The sequence below is a fragment of the Tamandua tetradactyla genome, chromosome 6 (assembly GCF_023851605.1).
Source record: "Tamandua tetradactyla isolate mTamTet1 chromosome 6, mTamTet1.pri, whole genome shotgun sequence".
Taxonomy (NCBI): Eukaryota; Metazoa; Chordata; class Mammalia; order Pilosa; family Myrmecophagidae; genus Tamandua; species Tamandua tetradactyla.
In genome coordinates this window covers 124,494,584-124,521,557 of record NC_135332.1, presented here as the reverse complement: position 1 = coordinate 124,521,557, position 26,974 = coordinate 124,494,584, and the positions used below count along the sequence as shown (strand labels likewise).

The window sequence follows — 26,974 nt, the reverse complement described above, 5'->3', positions numbered from 1 at the left end:
AAGGAATTCATAGATCAGGGGTCCCCAAGCTCTCGTCATGAGGAATTTCTCATCTGTGTACCTCTGAACTGACTCATTAGTTCCTAACCGATGTTGCTCATTAGACTGTCTAGGGGAGTTTTTTAAATATCACTACCCCAGCCCCACCCCAGAGATTCTGATTTAGTCTAGAGAGGGGCTGCCTGTCTACATTGTTTATATAAGTGCTCCAAGGGATTCTAATATGCAGGAAGGTTTGACAAACGTAGGATTAGACCAGTCTTAGCAAAAAACCTCTGGAAGGTGGAATTGGGGGAACTCTGGCCTCACCCCTCCCCTGTACCTCCTATTCCCACATTCCCAAAGCAGAAATCAGAAGGCACAGTACAGCAAGCCTAGGAGGATGTCACTCCACTCCAAAGAGCAAATTATTGCCATAAATGAGTTGTTGCCAGAGACACTGACCCAGCAGTGCTATGCTCTCTGGAACCTGTTCTGATGCGTGCGGAACCCCTCCTGTTGAATCTCAGTGTCTCTCCCATTTAAGAAAAAGAATGAAATGTTCACTATGGAGAGCACTGAAAGCATCCATCTCGGATGGTTTTACTGAGAAAAAAAGAAGACAAGGGCAATTTAATTCACATCTCATATGGACTTAATAATAGTGATCCTAAAAATTCTTTCTGTGTTTCTGAGTCTGAGAACAGGGGAGTGAATTATTCTTTTGCAACATTCTCTCATTCCCTGTCCCGTCTGATAGACATCATTGCCTGAATGCACTGTATATTTATTTGGCTGTATTTTAATGAATAATTTAATTTGATGAGTCAGAATTTGGTTTTTGCGGCCAAGAAATATGATTAGTGTTCATCCATAATTCTTTTTCATCTTAGAAATCACTATTGTTTCCATGGAATCAGTTGAATCGATGAATATTAAATCTGACACCTCCTTGTGTTCATGGCAGATAAGAAAGATCAGTGGGGATAGATTTTGTGTGAAAAAAAATGTATTTTTACTGAAATATCACAGTCTTGGCCCTGTCAGCTTCGTGCTGTCACCACTCACTACCCCAACACTCCCCCCGCCCACCATATGATCTAATTTGGACCTCTGTGTTACCCCAAATTGTACTTTTGAGATTACATCAGTCAAATGGAAACCAAAGGTCCCTATTAGAAACTCAATTTTTAAGCCCTCTTTTCTTGAGGAAAACTGCTATTGTAAATAAGTGAAACCAGGAAGAAAATGATTAAGGGCACCCAGAGAGGCTGGCCAGAGGAGAGCATCAGTAGCGTTCATTAATCTCAAGGAACAACTTGGGTTTGCCTAGAGGTGCTAAGAGCCGCAGGCAGCTGCTAATATCATCTTAGAACCTTGGGAGAAGTAAATGGTTCATTGATCAAAAAGGAATTAAAAAACAAGAAACAAAAGGCAGTAGAAAGTTTGATTCTCAGATAAAATTTCCAAAAAAAATCCTCACGGACAAGAGAATGGGCAGAAGATGCAAAAATTTTGAATTGTGTAGAATTTCTCATTAATTTGCTTATTTGTTTGACAATATGTGTTGAATGCTACATGTCAGGCACTGTTTTAGGCTCTGAGGATATGGCTGCTTTCCACTTGTAATGATGGACTTTCATCTCGGAGGTGATAAGGGTTCAGGAAGAGGTTTTACCTTTGGTGCATTTTGTTTCCCTTAGCCAGAGTAGTGCTTTCTCCTAAGTCAATATTGTCTTCATTTGGCTCTACACATTTCCCCCAAGATGGTATGGAAGCATTGTGCATACAACACTGCTGGTGAAAGAATTTAGACCAACACTCTGGATGGCTGATATTATTTATCCAGGAAAAATTGATAGCAGTGTTAGCAAGCTACCAATGTCTCATATAACAAGTTGATATTGTCATTTTGGGTTTGTAATGTGTTCTTCTAGAGCCTGAAGCAAATCCCTTTTGGATGCAGCTCAGAGCCCAGCTATCCCTGTGGTGTAGCCTCTGAATCATCTTTGATGTCAGTTTCAGATACAAGGAGGATACTTCTCAAAGTGTAGCATGCATTGAAAAAGAATCATAAGCATTTAAACATGACTGCCTTCTAAGATGTTAGAGAAAACAATAATTGCCACTAAAAGAAGTGATCAATTAAAGGAATTCAGCTACTTGACCTATTACTGAAGAAACTCATTATTTGAACCTATGTTGTTTATTAATTTACTTCTTTACTATCTGTTTTCTCCATGCCTCTTCAATAAGGGTAGGTGTTTTGTGTATTCACCAGTGCCTAGACCAGCTGCCTTATAAGAAGTTTATTATATATTTCTTGGATGATTTACTGACTGACATTTGAATGAAGATTAAGAGCACAAAAACTGGGGTGGGGGAGGGGCCAATTATCAAATTTATATGGAAAAAATATAGATAGAAGGGTAAGGGGCCTCAAATAATCAAAAGCATCTTGAGAAAAAAATGAACTTGGAGGACTCACACTTCCTGATTTTAAAAATTTTATTCCAAAGCTACAGTAATCAAAACATTTTATTGGCACAAGGATAGACATATAAATCAATAGAATCAAACTGAGAGTTCAGAAATAAATTCTCAAGTTTACTCAATGGGGAAAGAACAGTTTTTTCAACAAACAGTGCTGGGAACCTGGATCTCCATATGCAAAAGAATGAAGGTGGACCTCTACCTCGCACCATATACAAAAATTAACTCAAAATCTATCAAAGACTTAAACATAACAAGTTTATTTTTAAACTTGCCTGGTTAAATATAACAACAAGTACTATAAAATTCCTAGATGGAAAACGTCTTCAGAACCTTGTGTTAGGCAATGATTTCTTAGACTTTATACCAAAAGCATGAGCAACAAAAGAAAAAATAGGTAAATGGGACTTTATCCAAATTTTAAACTTTTATGCGTCAAAGAACTTTGAAAGTAAAGAGACAACCTACAGTATGAAAGAAAATTTGGAGACCACATATCCAATAGGTATTTGATGTCCAGAATGTATAAAGAAATCCTACAGCTCAACAACAGAAAGAGAAACAACCCAATTGTAAAACAGGCAAAAGACTTGAATAGATATTTCTTCAATTAGCACATGAGAAGATGCTCAACATCATTGGCCATTAGGGAATTGCAAATCAAAACCACAATGAGATACCATTTCATACCCACTAGGAGAGCTACTATTTAAAAAAAAAAAAAGGAATCTAACAAGTGTTAGGATATGGGCAAATAGGAACACTTGTTCATTGTGGGTGGGAATGGAAAATGAGTGCAGCCACTGTAGAAAACCGTTTTTCCTCAGTTAAGTATAGAACTACCACGTGACCCAGTAATTCCACTTCTAGGTATATATCCAAAAGAATCGAAAGCAGGGACTCAGACAAATATTTGCACACCAGTGTTCATAGTGGTATTATTCACAATTTCCAAAAGATGGGAGCAACCCAAGTGTCCAATGAATGGATTAACAAAATGTAGTGTAGACATGCAATGGAATGTTATTCAGCCATAAGAAGATTGAAGTTCTGAACCACATTTTATTATGTCTACTAGGATGGCTATGGGTAAAAAGTTGGACAATAACAAATGTTGGTAAGTATGTGGAGGAATTGGAACCCTCATTCATTGCTGGTAAGAATGTTAAATGATGCAGCTGCTTTGAAAAAACAGTCTGGCAGTTTCTGAAATGTTAACCATAGAATTACCATATGACCAAGCAAGTCTACTCCTTGGTAAATATCCAAGACAACTGAAAACCTATGTCCACACAAAAACTTGTATACAGATGTTCATAGCAGCGTTACTCACAATAGCCAGAAGTGGAAACAACCCAAATATCCAATGGAACAACAGATAAAGTGTAGTATATCCATGCAATGTTAAGCCATAAAAAGTAATGAAGGGGCGGACCACTGTGGCTCAGCAGGCCGAGTTCTACCTGCCATGCCCAAGACCCAGGTTCGATTCCCGATGCCTGCCTGTGCTGGTTTGAAAGGATGTATGGACCCTAGAAAAGCCATGTTTTAATCAAAATCCCATTTCGTAAAGGTAGAATAATCCCTATTCCATACTGTATGTAATTAGATCATCTCCCTGGATATGTAACCAAATCAGGAGTGGTTGTTAAGCTGGATAAGGTGATGACATGTCTCTTCCCATTTGGGTGGGTCTTGATTTGTTTCTGAAGTCCTATAAAAGAGGAAACATTTTGGAGAAAGAGAGATTCAGAGAGAGCAGACCAGAACAACATAGCCACAAGAAGCAGAGCCCACCAGCCAGTGACCTTTGGAGATGAAGAAGGAAGATGCTTCCCGGAGAGCTTCATGAAACAGGAAGCCAGGAGAAGAAGATATCAGATGACATCATGTTTGCCATGTGCCCTTCCAGATGAGAGAGGAACACTGACCGTGTTCACCATGTGCCTTTCCACAGGAGAGAGAAACATGACTGTGTTCGCCATGTGCCCTGCCACTTGAGAGAGAAACTCTGAACTTCATCAGTCTTCTTGGACCAAGGTATCTTTACCTGGATGCCTTTGATTGGACATTTCTATAGAATTGTTTTAATTGGGACATTTTCTCAGCCTTAAAACCGTAAACTAGTAACTCATTAAATTCCCCTTTTTAAAAGCCATTCTGTTTCTGGTATATTGCATTCTGGTAGCTAGCAAACTAGAACACTGCCCATGCAAAAACAAAAAGTAATGAAGCACTGAAACATGCTACAGTATGGGTGAACCTTGAAAGCATTATACTAACTGAAAGAAGCCAGGAACAAAAGGCTACATGTTATACAATTGCATTCCTATGAAATGTCCTAAATAGGCAAATCCTTAGAGACACAAAGTAGATTAGTGGTTGCCTAGATTTAGAAGAGTTGAGGGGAAATGGGGAATGACTTCTAATGGATATGGGATTTTTTGGTGGGATGATGAAAATTTTCTGGAATTAGTTAGTGGTGATGATTGCACAACTCTATGAATATACTAAAATCCACTGAATTGTACACTTTAAAAGAGTAAATTTTATGGCATGTAAATTAAATGAATAAAGCTGATACTTAAAAAAAAATCACTGCCCCAGAAAAAGATCCCCCTTTATGGTGCACTGGTTACACCTGAAATACCAAGTCTATTCCTGGATATAGAACAGTGGCGAATTGGAGCTTGTCTCACCAAGGAAAGAATAACTTGGATAATTAGGACATTTAGACTGTGTCGAATAAAACATGGAATATGTAAGGAGTATTTACTCTGTTTAAAAAAGAAAAAGACTTACAAGGAATATTCTAGTCCTTCAAATATAAGTGACAATCATGTGAAAATGGGATCAGAACTGCTGTTATCCTGGAACATTGTACTAAGATAAGGAAAAGGCTCATGTTGACTGAAAGGAGAACTTTCTAAACATGAAATTGTCCCCAAAAAAGAAAGAAAAAACGATGAGTTCCTCTTCATGAGAGCAAAGACTCCATCTTCATCTAATGAGGATGCAATAGAAGACATCAGTAGCTTCAGATGGCAGGTTGGACTAGGTAACCTTGAGGTAGTTTTCCTATCAATGGGTTCTATCACTTAATCCCAGGACACACTTCTGGGTTGTAACTGATCCCTCAGATCTCACATACCTAGATGTTTGTGATACTTTTTTCTCTTAATGCTTCGATTACCTTGTACTTGCCCATATTAAAATATACCGATATTTTCATCCATTTAATATACTTTTAAAATATCTTCTGAAATCCATCTCATTATCTGCAGGATCATCTATAGACCCAAAAAGTCTATTGTACCCTCCTTCCCCAGATCATCTACAAAATAACCCTAAGCAGCAATGTCATGGAACTCAGTTGATGTTTCTTCATCCAGAGAAGTGCTTTTTACTTCTACCTTTTCTTCAGCCTCTAAAACGGTTCTCCATTCATGACAAAACTCCCTCAATTCTATAGTAAATGCTTTATATAATATATATATGTATGAGTTATATATATATATATTGTAATATATATATATATTCCATTAGATGGAGCCTTATTAAAGGCATTTTTAAAGACAGAAGAGCTTGCCTTCAGTGAACTTACTGCCACCATTGGATTGGACTGGGAGCTGTGCATAGCTCAGCCTGCTGGATACCTTAGCAAAGCAGCAATAGATGGAGGTGGACAATCCTCCAGGAATGATAAAAGATGAATCAGGCATTACCTGCATTTGCAGAAATCATATGATCCCACTGCTTTTAATTTCATCAGCACAAAAGGCAAAAAATCCTGAGCCTCAATAGTGGTTTCTGTGATCCTCCGGGAATCCTTCTTATAAAACAATCGTACTGGTTCTTTGACTGCCTTTTGTCATAGGACCGTTTAAAGCCAGGTCTACCATTTAAAGCCAGGCTATGTATTTTGAGTTCTACAAGTTCTGTCTTAAGTTATTTTGAAACAATATTAACCCATGGGAGACTATGGATCAATTTTAGGGGAGGCATCAGTGCACTGAAATCATACACAAAATTGGGTGCACATATGTATGCATTTTTCTTTTCTGATACAGCATTTATACCTGACTTGCTCTGTTCACACTTAATGTGGGAAAGAAAAAACATCATTAGGCTCAATATCCATTAGACTGCTGCCATTTGCTACCATCCACTCTGGTTGCTGCTACTGGCAGAACTGTCACCATCATTAGGACCGTTGTCAGTCTCTGTCTCCCTGCTGAACTGTATGTAGTCTCTGGCACCTGCACCAGCAGGCTCCACAATGCACGGCTCCAGAACCAATCTGAACTGAGGCAGAAAGGGCACCAAGAACCACCAGAGTGCTGTTGGTAAGAGTCGTGCTCCTCGAGGCCCAGGGTTCTGCTGCCTGCCTTGCAGTGCCTCAGTAGGCCCAATCTCGCCCAGATGAGCCTTTTCCCTCCCCACCACCAGGCTGGCATAGTTGGACAGTGGCTACCACTGGTCACCAGCTTGGAGGCTTTCCCACTTTCCAGGGAACTAGCACCCTGTGCTAAGTTCCAGTTCACATGTCTGACACCTTCTTTGCCTACCTAATTTGTGCCAGCTTCCGTCCCTAGCACAGTGGGTAAATGCATACCATGATGCCCAAGTACATGGAAGGAAGTCCACCCTCCACCACCTTACTTTACGTTACCTCTCTGTGTCTAAGTTTTGTCATCCCTCAAAATAGGGATAACAATAATATTGACCTTGTAGGAACATTTTGAGAATTAACAGAGTTAATGAACGTCAGGGCTTAGAACAATGCCTGGTGCATCATAAGGGCTATATAAATATTAATTATTATGATTTATTTATCTAATGGAGTAGATTGTACTCTGGCTGTAACCAGGTAAGAAAATAGTAAAGGTAGCTCTTGGGGAGATATTGGAGAACCCTGAATGGTTCTGGAGGCAGAACATCTTCTCGGATGCTTTATTCAACTTGACTGTTGGATTCCTCTGCACCATGAGAATGAAGGTAACCCAGACCTGGTCGGGAAGAACATGGGGGCAGACAGCTGGCCCCCGAGGACTATATCTCAGGGGAAGCTGATGAGAGCATCTAGCCCAGGGACTTTACAGCTTTTTCTGAAAGAAATGAGATTCCACTGTTAAAGTGCATCATCCTGCAAAAGAGAAATAGCACTTGTGATGGGCATGGAAGTCCATTGCTCAGACCTCCCTTCAAGGATCCACCACAGTAGCATCCAAGATCACTTTTTCCCTGCTCCCATCCAGTGGCATAGTGCCGAGCAGGTATAATTCTGCCGACAAGGGACTCTTCTCACAAACAAGCCCTGCTCAGGGCTCCTGAATGCTTGGGCTGAGACTTTCTCAAAACTGCTGTGATCTGAAGTGCTTCCAACCCAATCCTTCCTTTCCTCGCTCCCTTTTGCGTCGTGGTGTGCAGGCTCTCCCTGCTTTCTCATGCTCCCACCTTCTTTATCTTTCATATGCATCTTCCCCAAAATCTCTTGCACAACTGATTCTGTCTTGGTGTCTGCCTCTTGGAGGACACAAACTGATGCAGCAGCTATTATTACTTCTCTGAACTTTTAGAAGATTTACCTGCTTACAAAGGAAAGCAAATGCCTATTGAACCTTTGTAGAGTAACATACCAGTTGAGAAAAAAAATGTTAATGAAGTTAGTGACATGTCACACTTAAAAATCCTTTTTCCCCTGAATTTTAATAATCAGTTTTAATGGGCTCTGGAAAGGCAATTTTTATGTGCCTTCCTAATGAGTATTAAAAAAAAAAAAAAGAAAAAAGGAAAGAAGACAGATAGGTAACCACTGATCTGTTGACTAATAGAGACCTATTTGCATTTGAAATGTTTAGAACTTCATAATAGCATAGCATTGAAACATTCATTTAATCGGTAAATGTGGTAAATGCAGCATAATTTAAGCAATGTGCTTTTACTATAAGTGCTCCTATAAACTTGTGCTACACTAGTATGACAACCTAAATGAGTGAAAAATTACAACAGACGTGGAAAATATTATTTATACCTGATAGCTATACAATCGTTTTTAGTGATACTTTTTACATTAAATTTTAATTCTAGCATCCTAGGCTTATAAGCTATTTATATTGTTTTCAGAAGAAATGTGAAATAGTACCCTCAATGTTTTGCTTTCCCTGAACAGGAAACTGCTCTCAGCTTTAGCCTAAGCCCTGTTTGGCTTTCCTAACCTGTATTCATCCACCTCTTATTACAGGAAACTGGATATGCCTTGGCCAGTGGCCACCCAGCCCTGTTTCTGATCTACTGTTATGCCCAGCAGTAACCATTGCATTGTGTTTCTAACTATATCATATTCTTCAGCTTGTCCCTTTGGGAAAGTCATGTTCCTTTCTAAAGTCTTGCACAGAGATAATAGTTAAATGTGCTATTGTTCATCATTTGGGTGTTCAATAAATAGGTTTGATTTCATTGTGTTGTTATGAGCAAATTTAAAGAATGGTAGAATTACCATTTACTAGGAACAAAATAACGGCACTAAAAGTGTCATCATATAACAGCAAGTTGAATTGATGGAAACATATCAGTAATTTGGATAAAATATACATGGGAAGCAGCAGTTCAGTAATGCTGTGCATGTATGAGAATCCTCTAAAGGGTTATATGGATAGTCTACCCATTTCTAAGAATCTGCACATTCTAAGTACTTTGTATAGAGTGCTGACAAGTTGTGGAGCGAAGAATTCTGCCTGAAACAATACTCTGCACATGATAGGGGTTAATGAATTAAGACTGTTGGAATTATATTAATAGGAGCTCATCCCCCAATAAAAGGCAGCTCCAGAAATAAAACTGCCCACAGTGCATACCTTAGGAAAGAGAGCCACTGCCTGGCTCTTTGATCTGAGACAATCTATTTAAAATGAGGATAAACTGGTTCAAATTTAGTCTGTAAAACTAAAGATAAATATTTGAATAAGCACAAACAACAGGTTGAACCATATGAAATTTCCCCTTTTGTAGAGTTAAAAAAAATAGCAAATATCAACAATTTCATATAGTTCTAACTAAAGCATAAAACAAGTATTGGTGCTGGGGTTAGAATCAGGTATATGAGTTGAATTGAAATTTAATTATTTGAAACATTTTAAGCATGTTATAAGAATTCTATTTAAAGAAAACTTACAGAGAATCCTTTGGAAAGCAAAATACTCCTTTGTAATATGAGTATTAGAGCCATAATTTAATTCATTTTTTGTTCATTTGAGTTTTTGTATGCTATGTTCCTATTAATGTAGCATCACCCATATAAATGTAAAAGGAATTCTTTTCATCGTAAGATAATTTTAATGTAATAAAGGAAAAGTAAAATGTGTACTCTGATGAGTTGCATTTAGTTTAAATATGTATTTCAACTATAGGAAATTACTTACATGTCTCAAATTAAAAGCAAGCTTATAGAGATAGTCATGAAAACAATATTATTGAATGGTGTGAAGACCCCATTGGGCTATTGGAATAGGGCAGGCCTGGCTGGCAAGCTGAGTGTCCTAAGAAGATAACCACAGTCTCCTTTGTGAAATGGGGCAGCAATCTCAACCTGCTATTGCAGTTTAAAGTAGTGTATGAGAAGTATCTGGATCATGAATGCGCAAAAAAATTAGCTATTATAAGAAAGAAGATGCAGTAACAAAAAAAAGACATCCCCTTGTCTGCCTTTTTTTAAGCAAATCCAGAATTTATGCACCTTAAAGGGAATTAATTCGGTCTACATCACTTATCACTTTGTCCCCCCCTTCATAGCATAAGGCAGTAGAGGCATCAGCCCTGCCATGGGTATACCCAGAAGTGTCTGTAAGTATGCAGGTATCAGACAAGTTAAACATGAAATAAACCAAAAGTAAAAGATAATAACAAACCTCAGAAAGTTAAACTTAGAATTACCATATGACCTGGCAATTTCACTTCTTGGTATATACCCAAAAGAATTAAAAACAGGGATTCAAACAACCAGTGATCATAACAGCATTATATACAAGAGCCAAAAGGTGGAGCAACCCAGCTGTCCACCAACAAATGAATAGGTCAACAAAGTGTGGTGTGTACACACTGTGGAATATTATTCAGCTGTAAAAAGGAAGGAAGTTCTGGGGCAGGTGGCAACCTGGATGAACCTTAAAGACATGACATTGAGTGAAATAAGTCAGACACACAAAAAAATAAATATTGTATGATCCTGTGTGTATGAAGGACCTAGAATAAGCAAATTCATAGACAGATAACTAGATTACAGGTTACCCAGGGCTGGGCCAAGAGAGGAAGGGAGAGTTAGTGCTTAATGGGTGAAGTTTCTGTGTGCATGATGAAGGAGTTGGGGTCATGGATGTTGAGTGTTGGTGATGGTAGCACGATATTATGAATTCCATTTGGGAAATTCTGAGTTATATAAACATTGCTACAATAAAAAGTTTAAATATATGTATTTTTATATATATATTTATAAATTTATATATATATAAAATAAAAATCCCAAATTCTCCTGCAGTCCAGTGCATGTGACAAAATCATTCCCCTTGACCACGTCTCGTAGTTCTCTTCTGCTCAACTGAAGTGCAGGAGTGGCACACGTGAAGGGCCAGGCTTTTCTTTCAGAACATACCCCCATGCCGTTCAGTGTGGCCAGCTGGCAGGGGTGGCTCTAAAGCTTCTTTATCAGAGGGAGAAGAAGGTCTCCGTCTTGTTCCTGGGGAAGCTTGTAACAGTTGGGGATGGCTTGAGTCTCCCCCTTTGAAAGAGCAAAATGATAACTGGTTACAACTGTCACTCCTAGCCCACATTTGGGTCTATCATCAACATGATAATGTTACTATTTCAGGTAAGAAAAGCAGCAAAAATTGAAGGAAAAAAAAACGCAATGTTCTTTAATCTTATTTTTTTTAAGCGAGGGAGAAAATCACCTTATTTTTCTTAGATTGGCAATCCAGGAAACACCTGGATTTGTTTTCTCCAACAACTCTTTGTAAAATTACTGTTCTCATGAAATAACTATTATCACTATAAAATGTAGCTGGCAGTTCTCTACATTATTAAGGCTTGAAATGGATTTGAGGCCTCCAAGCAATAACGTAATTAACCTCACTGCTAGTCTGGAATGGCCTGACTTGGACACAAATGTAAGAGTGAAACATGCTATTTTAATTACAGTTTTTTCCAGGAGGATAACTGTGGACATAATCAGGCAGACTGTGAACCTCCTGACTCCTCAAATGACACGGAACACTTCATCCCCATTAACCCGGGAACCCTTGCCCCGCACGTCTGGCAAGTTCTGCCAAACAAGGTGCTCCCCAGTCTTCAGGATGGACTGGCGGATAACATGGACAGACAGCAGTGTGGCCACAGGCAGCCTGGTTAGAAAGTTTCCTGGACATCCGAGAGCCCTATCCAGAGAGTTTGTCCACTTTGCTTTGGCCATTGCTGAGCAGCAGCTGGGTGCTTAGTGGGATGGAGAGAAGCAAGTGAGGACTTTGCCATCCTAGAGTGCTGGGAGGAAGGAGCCTGGCCACCCCTGCGAGGAGGCAGGGCCCGGGGGCACAGTCACCCCCAACGCCCATCACCTCCTCCATGCACAGAGCACACGGGTCCACACAGGACACAGAGCATGCACAGATGTGTATATACATACACACACACACACAGAGACGTACACACAGATATGCACACAGGGAATAGACATTCACACAGATGGTTACACAAATACACCCGCTCATGCAGAGACCCACACACAATGCCTACCCATGTAAATATAGACACGCACAGAGACTCAATGTACAGACATATACAGACCCACACAGGACACAGATACACATAGCTGTGCACATAGATACTCACAGACACACAAACGCACCCAGATCCACACAAGACATCAAACTTCATAGACATAAACACAAAGAGAGACACACAAAGCAGATACTTCCAGAAGAACTTAAAGAATTTGGCATGTCCCCTGGGGTCTCCTTTTCTCATCATGTGAGGCCTCAGTAGCGGTCCCAGGAGAGGGCTTGGACGGGTGCACAGTGGCTTTGTGGCAGGGAGAGAACTGTGTGAATTTAAGGCTAGCTTGTGACTCCAGGGAGAATATGTTGGCTGCAGTCAAAGTGCCAAACCTACAAAGCGTGAAGGGCACAGAGGGCTGCTCACAGTTCCTCCCCGAATTGGGCTCTTCAGCCTGTTCACATCAAGAAATCCAACTCATCACCCACAGTGATTTTCAGGGGACTTGTAATATGAAACTTATTATTTAATAATATTATTGCTGACATTCTAGAGTTCATGGACATCTGTGAGCCTCTGTGAATACAGAAGAATTGTCATAGTTGCTAGAACAAAATAAATTTTGCATGGATAGGCCACCAATTTTTAGGACCAGTAAAAAAAAAAAATCATATGTATGATTTATTCAATTGCTGAATTTTTAAGGAATTGTTCTCCAGAAGAGGAACTGAAGAAATTACCCAGGCTAATAGGTTGAGAGAGAGCAGAGAATAACTCCAGGAATTTTTCAGATTTGCTTGCTGTGCATCCCTGCCCCTTTAGCAGCTGCCACTGCCAATACTTAATGCTAATTGTCCAAAACACATTCATTAAGAACTAACCTTAAACAATTTCATGTGCTAAGCGTTGGGAATGCAAGGATGCAAGGCTCAGTCCTGATCCCCGGGGTGGGGAAGTTGGGGACAAGAAGGAAGAGCACAAGTAACCCATTCAGTGCAATACAGGACCTGTGACACCTGACACAGCGTGGTGGGTGTACAGAACCTTCCCAGGGGTGAGGCTGAGCTTATTTTCAAAAGGTGAGTAGAACTAGGTGGAGAAGAGAAGGTGAGCAAAGCTCGTGTAGAAGTCTGGAGGGGAGAGAGAGTACCTTCAGGAGAACTACCACTGAGTTGAAAGAGCTGCACTGCACAACCCTTGTGGTGAAATGGGGGAGAGGTGGGGAGTAGCCAGATGAGAGAGGGTGCCGTGTTTCCTGCAGAGGAATGTGAATCTTATCCAGAAGGCAGTGGGAACCTCCCAGGAATGTATTTCCCTATTTCCTTATGCCGATTTCCAAGCCACTGCCTCTCCACTCTTGTGTAAACCTCCTGCTCCTTTGAGGCATCTTCCACATTACCCTTCTCGACTCTGCTGACATCCAGGTCCCTCACCTTTAGTCGAGGATTGCACCACCTGATCACAGTGTCCTCCTCCTCTTCAAGTCCTGCATTATCCTGGATGACATCAGGGATCATCTAGTGCCCCGTCTGACCATTCGTGGTCCTTTATCTCTCCTCCATCTCTACCCTGCTCCTAGGGCCACACCTGGAAACTTGCCATCTCCCAGAACTTCTACATATGAAATCTCAATCTCTAGTACTCCTCTCCTGCTCATAATCTCCTGTCTTTCAGTTCCTTCTTGCTTTTACTTCCACTACCCCTATTTTCTGACCTCCTCTAGCCTTCACTCACTTGCTAATCCAGCCAAGACGCCATGGCTAGCGCCCCAAACACATTTTTACCAATGCCTTCTTTATTTTTGTGCTCCCATTCCTTGAACTCACCCAGTAAAATCCTGCGTGGCATCAATCCAGCAGCCTGCCCTCACAGCTTCTACTCCCAGAATCTGGGCACAGCCATCAGACCCACCTCCATTGTAATGGGATCGTTACGATGGTGACTCTGTCATCACTACCACATGAATCAAGGGTTCCCACTTCAGCACACAACTGACTGGTGGGAAGAACCCTCAGTGCTGCTTCATTTTTTGTATCCTGCTTGCTTTCCTCTCCCATTACCCACATCAATGATTTCAACCCTTCAACACTTGAATTCCCACGGAGAAACTATCTACTTGTGAGGAAAAATAAAGCACAGCCCTCCAGAGAGAAACCAGTAACATCCCAAGCACCATACTTGCAAATGTGTCTGCATCCAGGGAATCTTTGTTCTCTTCCCTCCACTTAGGAAACACAGTAGCTTCTCTTTTGTTTAAAGCTGTTTCCATCTGAACCCAGGACCCTATTCCATGCTGCCTCAGTAAAGACCTTGTCCGCTTATTATCCCTTCACTGCGGTGTCTTCAACCTCTCCATCTTTATTGGCTCTTTTCTACCAGCATTTAAATATGCTAGTATTCCTTTCAAAACAAAGACACTCCAACACCCTTCGGGAACTGTACTCTCTGTCCTTCCCTTCATGGCCAAGGGTCCCTAAAGAGCTGTGTAAAACCTCTGACTCCAATTTTGCACCTTCTAGTTCCCACTCATTCTTCAACCCACATCAATCCAGATTCCACTCCGGCTAAAATCTCTACCAACTTCCTTATTGCTAATTCCAGTAACCCCCTGCCTGTTCTCATCCAGCTTATTTCTCTGCCTCATTTGAGGCTGTTCATCTGAACTTCCTTGAAATTATATTCCCCCTTGTACTCTACAACCACTCTCCTCCCTCTCCTTATTTCTTTTCTCTCTCTCTGACTACTTCTGCTTAGTGTCCCTGAAATGCAGGAGGGAAAAAAAACCTCAAGCATGTTAACAGACTGAGAAGAAAAAACTAATGAAAACAGGAGAGAGTAAGGTAGAGCAAGGTTTGTTGGAAGAGGATAAAGATAGTACAGGGAGAGACAGTGGCTTCAAACGGGACAAACAACATTTTAAATTACTGTGAGACTGAAAAAAAAGGAGGTAAGAAGAAGCAAAGTGTGAGATCCTCCATAAAACAAGAGGTAAGAGTCCTGTTTGGTGTGGCAGAGCTCGAGTCTTGAAGAGAGAAGTGAAGATGTAGAATAATGCTGAAAGGAAAGAAGGATGCTGACTAAGGATGTTTGAAGGAGCTGTTGAAGTTAAGCACGTGTAGGATCTGTGCTGAGGTTGGAGCCAGACCGCAGTCTTTTGATGGTGTCCATTAGCATTTAGCTGCCTGAGAGTGGGCAAGGAAAGAGAAGCCAGGTAGGACTCAATCAGGTTTGGTTCTTCTGGGCCAATGAAACAAAAGGCTAGGAAGACGATGGAGTCAAGGATGCTGATGAAAGAAAGTCCAGGTGATCAACCAGTAAACCCAGAATGTGGAAAAGAAGTAGATGGCAATGAGCTGGTGGCCTAGGAGAAAAGGGAGGAATCAAGAGACTGTTTCTCGGAGAAGGAAGAGCAAGTACCCTAGAAGGGAGAGTGTGAAGTTGGGATAGAGTCATAACAGGTTATGGGGTGTTCTCTTTGTGCTCATATTGTTTATTTTATTGTGAATTTTTCAGATTTCAAATACACATAAATATAGAATGGTCTAATGAACCCCTAGTACCAACCTCCTAGGTTCAAAATTATCAGCATTTTGCCCATATTAGTTCATCTTATCTCCCAATTCATACCTGTGGGGATGGGGACATGGGAGGCTGGAATATATTAAAACAAATCCTAGTTGTCATATTATTTCACCTATAAATATGTATGTAATTTTACATATGTACATGTGTAAAATCCAGGTTTTTATTTTTGCATTGAAAAATGTATTTTAAAGATTTATTTGGACTTAGTGAATACTACAACAGTGACAGAATTTATTTTAAGCCAGTCAAAAATAACCTAAATTAGAATTAAAAACAATAAAAGTATGTACATATACATAAATTCTAGAAAGGGGGCTGCTAAAGAATACAATATATTTATGCATTTTTAGAAGGGTTAAGTCACTGTGTCATTTTTGGCAACAATAATCAGGTCAGAAAAAATAGTGAGTTTAGAAGAAAAACTCAACTAATAGAAGATGAAAGAGTCAAATAATTTTTATGTGGCTTCTAATAAGAACAATGTTACCTATTAAAAATTATGGATTTTATAAACTGGGTTATGAATCCCCCGTAAAAGTTATTTCCTTCCTTAGAACTCTTTAAGAATCCCATTGCTAACAGATTAAAATCCAGGCTCCCGAACATAAAATCCAGGTTTTTAACTTGAGAATAGTTCATTGAAGTTAGAGTGTAGGTAAGTGATGGTGATGATGATGCTGATAACAATAATTATCATTCATTAAATGCTTAGTACATGCCAGATATTTTTCATATATTATCTCATTTAATCATTTCAGAATCCTATGAGGTGAGTATTATTATCATTCTATAGATGAGGAATATGAAGCTTTGCAAGGCTGTGGAATTTGCCGATAATCACTCGGCTATAAATGGTGGTGCTGATGACTAACCCCAGTCTAGCTGACTGCAGCCCCTTTCCTCTGAAGTTCAGCACTTTGCTGAATGTTATTATTGGGGTTATAGAGATTAAAATTTTGAAGTTAGGGTGTTGGATGTTTTCAGTACACCTCCTAGGATCATAATTTCAGGTAGAGTAAAAATAAAGGTTACAATCCATATGCCAAAATATTTTATGAATATGGGGAGCAGTGGGGAGGGATGCTGATGAAAAGGTTGTTTGATGCCAGAAATTGCCAGGGGGAGGGTTATGGATTGACTCACTCCCCCCACAAAGACTCGCTGCCCCCTAACTCTTGGTCCTGCGGTTGTGAACACATTTGTAAATAGGATCTTTGAAGATGGTATTAGTTTAGGTGAGGCCAAACTGAATGAAGTTGGGCCTTAAAGCAATATGACTGGAGTCCTTATAAGCAGAGGAAATTTGGACCCAGTGTCAAGAGACATACAGAGAGGGAGATGGCCATGTGGCGGAGGCAGATTGAGTTATGGATTGCTGCAAGCCTCCGCCACAATGCTGCAGACTACAAAGAAAGAGCCATCTTGCTGACACCTTGTTTTGGACCTCAGGCTTCCCAAACTGTGAGACAATAAATTCCTATTGTTTACGACAACTAGTCTTTGGACTTTGTTACAGCAGCTCTGGCAAACAAAGATAGGGAGAAAGAGGTATTACTGCATGTCCTGAGCCTCAAAGGACTAAGAGGCTGAAGAGTGATGGTTTCCCAGGGGAAGCAAGTAAAAGGCCAACAGCCCACCCCCACCTCTACCCCCCTGCTAGGCCTGGTGGGGGGTGAGTGTCAAGAGGAGTCACTCCAAGGGTAAGAGGGAGTGGTTTTCAAGAGAGAGCCAGAGTATAGTTAAAGGGGAGGCAGGGGAGACCTGTGAGGTTTTGTTTACGATGGAAGGTGGAGTTCAGAGATCAAGCAGGGGATAGGAGAGAAGTGGCAAAGGAGCAGAGTAGGGAAGGAGAGGAGGGACAGGATTGGCTGTTACCTTTACAGGCACTGTGACAAGGAAATCAAGCAATTGCCTAGCTCTCTGCTACTCAAACTATTGCCCAAGGAGAGGCAAGTGCCAGGCTGCAAGCTCTTTGTTTCCTGTCTAAGTTAGGCGAGGTATAGAAATTGAGAGTAATCAGTTTAGAAATTTGTATAGTACCACCCATGGGCTATTTTTATTGTATTTTACAAAAGTATTGAGCCACAACAGACTGGAAATGTCTTTAAAATGATCCTCCCACACAGGTGGTTTGAGATAAACTGACCCATATTTTCTTATGAATAAGGATGTATTTGCTCTCATTTTTCTGTCTTGGATGCCTTGTTTGATCAAGTCCATGGACCCTTTATTCCAATAAGCAGCTTCCATGATCTTCCCTATAGCTTTATGAGAAACAGCAGCTAAAATTAAAATGGAAGAGTTAACGTTTACAACATTTACCACAAGATTCCTTTAGAAAGGAAATCAAGCTATAGTGCTTAGCCACACTTAATAGTTACTGAGTCCAATTTTCCAAACCTTTAGTAGAAGCTCTTCCAGTATTCCAAGACAGAAAATGGGCACTGTCGCCTTTCCAATGGAAGAGTTTTTATTTTCAACCTTATTTTAAGATTATCACAAGTTTTAAAAGTGATTGAACTTGGTCTAGACAGCAGATTTCGGTAGTTGCTAAGGAACTGGATTAGTGCTCATCTAAGGAATGTATTATTCATTTTTATTTCCATTTGCTACTATAGCACTTTAATTGCAGATAAATCTCTTATGGCTCTCCCAGGTGTAAAAGATTTCTCTCTTAGCTAATTGGACTAACAGAGAGACTATGTTTGTACGCACCCTCCAAGCAGATGACATTCAGACCTGAAGTGGCTCAAAATAAGCAAACGGCTTCTTGCAGCACAAACAACAGCTGGCCTTGTAAGCCCCAGCCATGGCTGAGCATGGCCAGGGCAGCCTTGCGGGGCATAAGACCTGGGGCTGGGAGCGTGTCTGTCACTCCAACACACTCCACTGATTGCCTCGTTGTGTTGTAGATGATGTCATTCTGCCACCTGTTGCAGCAGGCACCCAGGCAATCAGTTCCTCAGATAAAAGAACAGTTGTCAAACTCAAGAAACTCATTTTTCTATGAGGCAGCCAGAGTGAGCTTTTGGAAAACAAATCTGATAGCATCACCCCAACCTGATCTGACCTCTTGCAACCAGATTCTGCCTGAAACACTTCAATGCCTCCTGGTGCCTTTAAGATAAAGGCTAAAACTCCTTGCATATTGGGTAGGCCACGGTGGCTCAGCAGGCAGTTTTCACCTGCAGTGCTGGGGACCCGGGTTCAATTCCCGGTGCCTGCCCCTGCAAAAGAATTTAAAAAAACCTTTGAGTAACTTCTGAGGACCCACCTAGGCTGTCTCCTTGCCTGGCCAGGGCACACCATGCTCAGCCCTTCCATTCTTTTTTGACGCAGGCCTCTGCTCAGGCTCTTACACCACCCAGAAGCTCTTCCATCCCCTCAGCCAGGTAACGCCAATTCTTGCTTCCAATATCAAAATGCTTCTCCCTGTAGCAGGAACTAACTAGGTGAGTCCTCATCAAATCACAAAGTCCTTCCCAGCATTTATCACATATGTAGTTTGTGCTTACTTGTCTGTATTTGGTTAAAGTCTGCTTCTCCCCTAGATCAGGAGGGCAAAGAATCCACCAGTTTTCTTTGCAACTATATTCCCAGGGTCTCATGCAGTTCCTACACTTGCCAAGACTACCAGTGTGAGTACTGTAAGCATAAACTCTTTTTTTTAAACATTTTTTTTGTGAAATGTAGAATATATGTAAACAAATTTAAAAGGACATTGTAACAAGTAGTTACAGAACACATTTCAGAGTTTGATGTGAGTTACAGTTCCACAATTTTAGGTTTTTCCTTCCAGCTGCTCTAAGACACTGGAGACTGAAAGAAACATCAATATAATGATTCAGTAGTCATACTCATTTGTTAAATCCCATATTCTCTGTTATAACTGTTCCTTTTCCGTTCATCCTTCTCCCAATCTTTAGGGGTATTTGAGCAATGCCCATTCTAACTTTTTCCTGTGGGAAAGGGATGTCAACAATATGGGATAGAGGGATGGAACTAGTTGATGTTCTGGAGAGGCTGGCCCATCTGAGTTTCAGGACTTACTTGGTCTAGGAACCCATCTGGAGGCTGTAGTTTTCTGGAAAGTGATCTCAATGTGTGAAACTTTTATAGAATTTCAGTTGAAGTATTAGGTGTTCTTCAGGGTTGACTGGAATGGTTTGGGTTGAGGGTTGGCAAACCATAGTAATTAGCAAGATCTAGCTGAAGCTAGCATAAGGGTAGCCTCCAGAATAGCCTCTCAACTCGATTTGAACTCTCTCAGCCACTGATACTTTATTTGTTACAATTCTTTTCCCCTTTTCAGTCAGGAAGGCATTGTCAATCCCACAGTGCCAGGACCAGGCGTATCCCAGGGCGTCACGTTCCACTTTGCCAGGGAGACTCATATCCCTGGATGTCCTGCCCCACATAAGGAGAAAGGTAATGATTTTACTTGCAGAGTTGCGCTTAGAGAGAGAGAGAGAGGCCACATAGGAGCAACAAAAGAGGTTTTCTGGAAATAACTCTTAGGCATAATTATAGGTAGGTTTAGCTTTTCTGCTGCAGAATTAAGCTTCACAAGATCAAGCCTGTAGATCAAGGGCTTGGTGAATTTTTCAAGGGGAAGTTCTGTTAATTATCCCTTGGTAACACCAGCATTTAGCAAAATGCCAGGTATACAGTAAGTGCTTAATAAATGTTTGTTGAATAGTTCTGGACCTGTCTCGTGAATAGCATATGCATAATAGATATTTATTTATTCTGAAAGACGTCCTAGCTCTTTTGAATATACAAGAACTGCTTATACTCAGTACATTTGTCAGTTGGTATAAAATGAAAGGTGGAAGAGTCTAAATGTCCTTGCATTAAAGCACATAAGTGTCAGATTGGTCTGAGGCTACTAATTTTACCCATATCTGTGCCACAGGCTTCTCAATAAAAGTATATTCTATATTTAAAAAAAAATAGATCAAGGCTTGGGAGTCCCTAATATTTGAGACAGTATCAGGGGTTTCCCCAGTGGTGAAGCTTAATAGTTTCTTACTTCTTTTCCCATCCCTCAAAGGATTTTGCCAATCTTTTTAATCATCTGCTCGACGTACTCTGGGATGTATCCAGGTATTAAATAAAGCCATAGAGAATTACAAGCCCTCATTCCCATTCTGGGCTCCAGGTGTTTGGGTTGTTTAAATGAGCTATCCTGACAGGCTGAGTTAGATTATGTGCTACAGAAAATTTAGGTATTGGGGAACATAAACTTCTCTTCCTTTGGCCTCATACAGTAGGTGAAGTCCTAAAATACTGACAATGTCATCCTTACCTCTGTACTCTGATTTACCTTAGTCCCAACCCGACCAGCTTCATTCTTCTAAGTGAAGCCTGATCTCTTTTTCAGTTTCTTTAACAGCTATCGTATGCAGCAGTGCTGACTTTCAGACCTGCAGAACTCCAACTGTGCAGGAGCCTTAGGTGTTACACAGGTAGCCAGAGTTCCAGGGAAATACCAGGTTATACACAGATAGCACAGCATCCCAGAATCTAGAAATAACAACTGCTCTGGACTAAATGACTACTTTAAAAGTTGGCAATGTAGGCCCCAGTGTTCTTATAACTATTTTCTAAAAGAGACGATACAATATAAAAACATAAACTTTTGAACATGAAACTCCAAATGGGCACTCTAGGCCTTGGCTATTTGGGAATCATCCTGAAGATCCATGATGTGATGAGCTGTGTCTTAGCCTAGGCACCGACTTGAAACTCTCGTGAGGGAGCCAGCAGCTGCTCCTCGTGTGCCGGGGGGAGCACTTCTTATAAAGTCCTGTGAAGTTGTAACAACAGTTTTGTTCTTTATGGAAACTAACACCACCACCACCACCCCAAAAAAGAAAAGAAATGGAAAACAGTAAAGCTAGTGCTTGTGCTGACTATGAACAATAAAAAATCTAATACTCTCCTCTTTCATGTAGGGATATAAGCTATGGACATATTTATGAATTTGAAGGTTAATAAGAGCTAACATCCATGGAACCCTTACTATGGGCACGATTCTGGACTGGTGCTTGCCTATATTTTCTCACTTTACCCCCTCAACAAACCTAAAAATAAATAAAACCATTTATCTCCTTTAACAGTTAAGGATACAGAAACTCAGAGAGTTTAAGTAATTTATCCAGGGTCACACAGCTAAATGATTTAAATGACAGAGTCTGGATTTGAACCCAAGTTATCTAACTCACTTTAGAGCCTGAACTTTTAACCATTACCCTCACCACCTCTTCCAAAGAGGTCCAGAACACGTCCTCAGCAAGTATCAACAGGGTACTGTACTCATGCTGAATAGTTTCTATTCACAGAGGGGCACCTGTCTCTTAGTCTAATTTTTTGAGTTTGAATTGAGACATTACGGCAAACATAGCCGAATAATCAGACTTTAGTTTCTTCCTTTTCCATTATATTTTCAATTTTGACATATTTTTAAATACAGATTGATCATCTCTCCAGGTTCATGAATTTCAATGACTTCTCTTTGTTTATAAGAACACAACGGACCACTTAAGCTGGCCCACAAGAGTCCTACAATCTGGTCAGCTCTGTCCAGCCTCGTCTCCCACCACACCCTTCCACGCAGGCTTCCTAAACAATCTCCTAATGAGCCCAGGACTTGACACTTCCCTGCCTGGAATGTGATTCTCCCTTTTTTAAGTCCTATTAATCCATCAAAGTCAGATCAACTTGAGGACCAAATCTCATATAGAGTGATAAGCCAACAACTATTGTTACTACTATTTTTAAAATAATTTAAAGTACTATCAAGTTCCATACAGTTAAGCAAGACTTGAAGGAAAGATTATTGAAAAAGATTTTATAAACATGCTATCAGTAAGGTTTTCAATAGTAAATTCAATTCAGTTTAAATCAGGACCATTTAATAACACTCTAGTTTGTTGTGTTGTTGTTTCCTTAACTCTGAATCTACCAGGAGGCCTTTGCAGCAATTTCTACAAGATGTAGCAGATTCTTCTTTGTGTATCATGTCTTCACATTTAATTATAAGGATTTGAATTTACAGCACCAATTATTCAGTAATTAGACAGTAGTGTACAAAAGAAATTAAAACAAAGATAAAAACAAACACACGACTCAGCACAAGGCCATACCATCCGGTAATGTTTCATGTAGCATGATAAACATCCTCCCTGAGAAATGCAGATGATAAACTGAGACATTAGCAATGTACTGCTTTGATTTTTTTTGTTATTGGTGGTGAACTCCAATACCAATGGGAAATTTAAAGGTAATCCAAGTATGAAAACATTCTGATTATACTAATGTTTATTCCTCTTTTCATTATTAATCTGAAATCTACTTTATGATGCTCAATAATTATTTTGAAATGAAGTGGTAGATTTTGGCAATGCAGAATACATATGGACATTATAATGATGCATTCTGTATTAAAAATGATGCATTCTCTCACTCAAAAAAACATACATCAATGTTTGAATTAATATCAATTAGACCTTTAAAACAAAAATGTTCCACCTTAAAGTGTGGAAAATCAAAAAATATACAAAGCAGATGGAGAGAGGAAAAACAAAAAGGCCCCTTAGACCAAGATATAGGAGAAGAAAAAGGCATTGCTATGGCAAGTCCTTTTAGGAACCTGGACCAAGGCTGGAATCATTATCCCTATAGTCATGCCGTTTTCCTGTGCCACGTGGTGGACTTCTTATCCCGGTTCTTAAGCCTTTTGTCAGCAAGAGAAAAAGACGTAAAGGACAGTGGAAAGAGAAGTCAGAGCTCCTGCAGTTCAGGCCTCCTGCAGTTCCTGTGCAGGGGTGCCCTACACTGCCGTGCAGGGATCCTGCAGTTCTGTGCAGGTGTGCCCCCCACTGCCGTGCAGGCCTCCTGCAGTTCCTGTGCAGGTGTGCCCCCCACTGCCGTGCAGGCCTCCTGCAGTTCCTGTGCAGGTGTGACCCCCACTGCTGTGCAGGCCTCCTGCAGTTCCTGTGCAGGTGTGCCCCCCACTGCGTGCAGGCCTCCTGCAGTTCCTGTACAGGTGTGCCCCCCACTGCTGTGCAGGCCTCCTGCAGTTCCTGCGCAGGTGTGACCCCCACTGCCGTGCAGGCCTCCTGCAGTTCCTGTGCAGGTGTGCCCCCCCACTGCCGTGCAGGCCTCCTGCAGTTCCTGTGCGGGGGTGCCCCACACTGCGTGCAGGCCTCCTGCAGTTCCTGTGCAGGTGTGCCTCCCACTGCGTGCAGGCCTCCTGCAGTTCCTGTGCAAGGGTGCCCCCCACTGCCGTGCAGGGATCCTGCAGTTCCTGTGCAGGGGTGCCCCACACTGCCGTGCAGGGATCCTGGCAGCCAGGAGGACAAATAGTTGGAAAAGCCCCAGGGTGCCCCAGGGTCTTTTTTCCTTTTATATGAGCCTGTAGAGTAAGCGCTTCTCTCTCTCTCTCTCTCTCTCTCTCTCTCTCTCTCTCTCTCTCTTTTTTTAACTGTCCAGGATCTGATTTTTAAATCCTGGTCTTCATTTTATATGATCACACAATTTTTCATAGAGGTGCAAGTGTAGTTCAGAGGTAGAATTCTTGCCTGCCATGCATGTTCAAAAAAAAAAAATCAACAAATGTTGCTGCAATAATGGAATACTAACATGGGAGAAGAATGAAAAGTGACCCCCACCATACAGCTATAAAAAATAAAAAATTTCATAGAGGATGTACTATCGTAAAGACTACATATTTTTATTCAGCACTGACCTTTGAACCTTTCCTTCCATTTTAAAAACAATCTATTCGAAGTTTTGTTCTTTGCCTCTGAATTAAAAGCAAACGTTCTTGGTTTGAAGTTTCTTTAACCAAACCCTCACCAAAGTAAGGAAATGTTCCTTTGAATCAGTGTGGTTGAGAGGGTAGTTTTAATTTTTTTTTTAATTTCCTAATGTACTTGTTTAATCAAGAATTAAGGTGAAATAAAGAGCAAAAAGTGAAAGTAAAAGCAATATTAATAGCAGCTAGTGCATTAATCAGTTATACTCTGCTATTATATATAGCACTAAGAAGTTAAGATAGATTAAGTAATTTTCACTACAATTTTATGGGATAGGATGAGAACATTTTAAGGATGAGAACGTTTTTAAAATTTTCAAAATTGTCAACCTTACAATAGAAAAAGTAGTAAAGAGGGAAAATAATAAACAAAAATAACACCTGCAAATGCAGGTAAGTGAATAGGAAATCCCCCAAAAGAAAGATGAGATCAATTCAGTACAGCTAGGTAGATGCACTAAGGATGATGGAAAGAAACAGCTCTTTTGTGCATCTGTTAGAGATACATTGGTGTTACCTGAAACCAAAAACTTAAAGCATAGCATTACATCCGCAAAGCCACTCACAACCCTTATGGATGGGAGAAGAGAAATAAAGGCAGCAGACACATTTTTGCTATGTTCTGTCCTCCTAGTTAGTCCTTCCCCCAAGGACCATGACTCCAAAAGGAGATTGAGTTAACATCACACTCAAAATTACCTCAAGATAGATTGAAATACTAGTGGTCAATGAGAACAGGTGTAAGGGGTATGGGATGTATGAGCGTTTTTTTTATTTATTTCTTTTCTTGGAGTGATGCAAATGTCCTAAAAATGATCATGGTGATGAATACAGGACTATGTGATGATACTGTAAGCCATTGATTGGTATACCATGTAGGGACTGTACGTGTGTGAAGATTTCTTGACAAAAATAGTTTTTAAAAAATTACCTCAAGGGTTTTCTTTCCCTGTTGCATTCCAAGAGGCATTGTTTCTGGAAGAAATGGCATCACCTTTACTCCCAAATACTGGGATCTGGTCAGTTGTGGATGGTGCAACATCTTTAAACGGTATGCCCAATGAATGCACAGTTTTTTCCTAAGTGTATGAAGTTGTCTCGAGAACTTCTGCAGAGTGAATTTCACTGTGTACTACTTTCAAGTCTACTTTATAAGATTATTTTAATTGTCAGTCTCTGAAACAAGTAATTTGGTCTTTTGATGGAACAATTTGCTGAGAAACAGCTTAACGTACTCTGAGAAAAAGTATAGAAGAAAATTTCAAAGATTCCCATCTTTTGGTACTTTGAACTGAAAAAGTAATCTAGCTTTTTAATGATACTTTTTGGTACAAAGGTGGCTAAAAAATGTAGCATAGTGGATGTTGAAGCACCAACTTGTAATAATTTTTGTAACTGTGGTGAGCTTAATTAAGCAGCCCAAAGAAAACTGAGAACCATGTGATCTTTCTCCAGTTTAGGAATCTCTTTTCACTGTGTGGTGAAGTGATGCTATGTAGTTTCCATCTCTGAGTTCATTGCTTTTACAAATTATGCAGCACACCTGTGAATGAAAGCCCCATTTGTCAAAATGACAATTCATTTGTGGATATGGCTTATTAATCCTCTGTTGTGCTGCTTCAACTATTCCCTAATTTGAAAATGTTCATCTCTCAGTTGGTGGGACAATTTATCTGATGTCATTGTATTGCATACATTTTTGCCTCTCAGTATTAACTTCTTTATTGAAATAAGCTCAAACAAGCTGATTTCAATTCACAGTTATCATTATCTTGTGAACCTCTATTCTGGGTTAACTGGCTGAAATTAATGAACCAGAATATGCTTTTCCTCTCAGTGAACTATATCAACGGCTCCTCACTTTATCAACATGGAAACTACTCCTACGATTGACCTTCCATAGTGGCAAAGAGAGCACTGAAGTTTAAACATCCCTAATTACAGTCTCTCGCTTATCAGTAAATGGCTCCTAGTTACTGTTCAAGCCAGAAACTTGGGAGTCAACCTTAATTTCTCCCTTTTGCTCATCTCCCTCACTCAGTGTACCAGCCAATCCTGCCAGCTCACCTTCCATTGCCCCATTCTCATCCAAGCCGCCGTTTTCTCCCATCTGGATTCCTGTCAATTTTCTTCTAACAGGTCTCTCTGCTTTCTGTTCTGCCTTCCTCATAATCCATATAATGGCTCGGGTAATTTCTAAAAACAATATTAATTATATTATGTCATTAGATCAATCTAAAGCCTTCCTAGTGACTCCTTGTTCCCCTTAGAATAAAACCAGAGCACCCTGTCATGGCCGCAGACCCCCAGAGGACTAGCTCTGACCCTCTCCCC

At 40.4% G+C, this 26,974-nt stretch overlaps 1 protein-coding gene and 1 long non-coding RNA gene across 7 annotated transcripts in view; one reads left to right on the top strand and one right to left on the bottom strand.

Moving 5' to 3' along the window:
• LOC143688779 (uncharacterized) overlaps positions 1-26,974 on the bottom strand; it is a 114,703-nt gene that overhangs the window by 21,333 nt on the left and 66,396 nt on the right. The gene's annotated exons all lie outside the window — the stretch shown is intronic.
• ZNF704 (zinc finger protein 704) overlaps positions 1-26,974 on the top strand; it is a 248,339-nt gene that overhangs the window by 169,210 nt on the left and 52,155 nt on the right. The gene's annotated exons all lie outside the window — the stretch shown is intronic.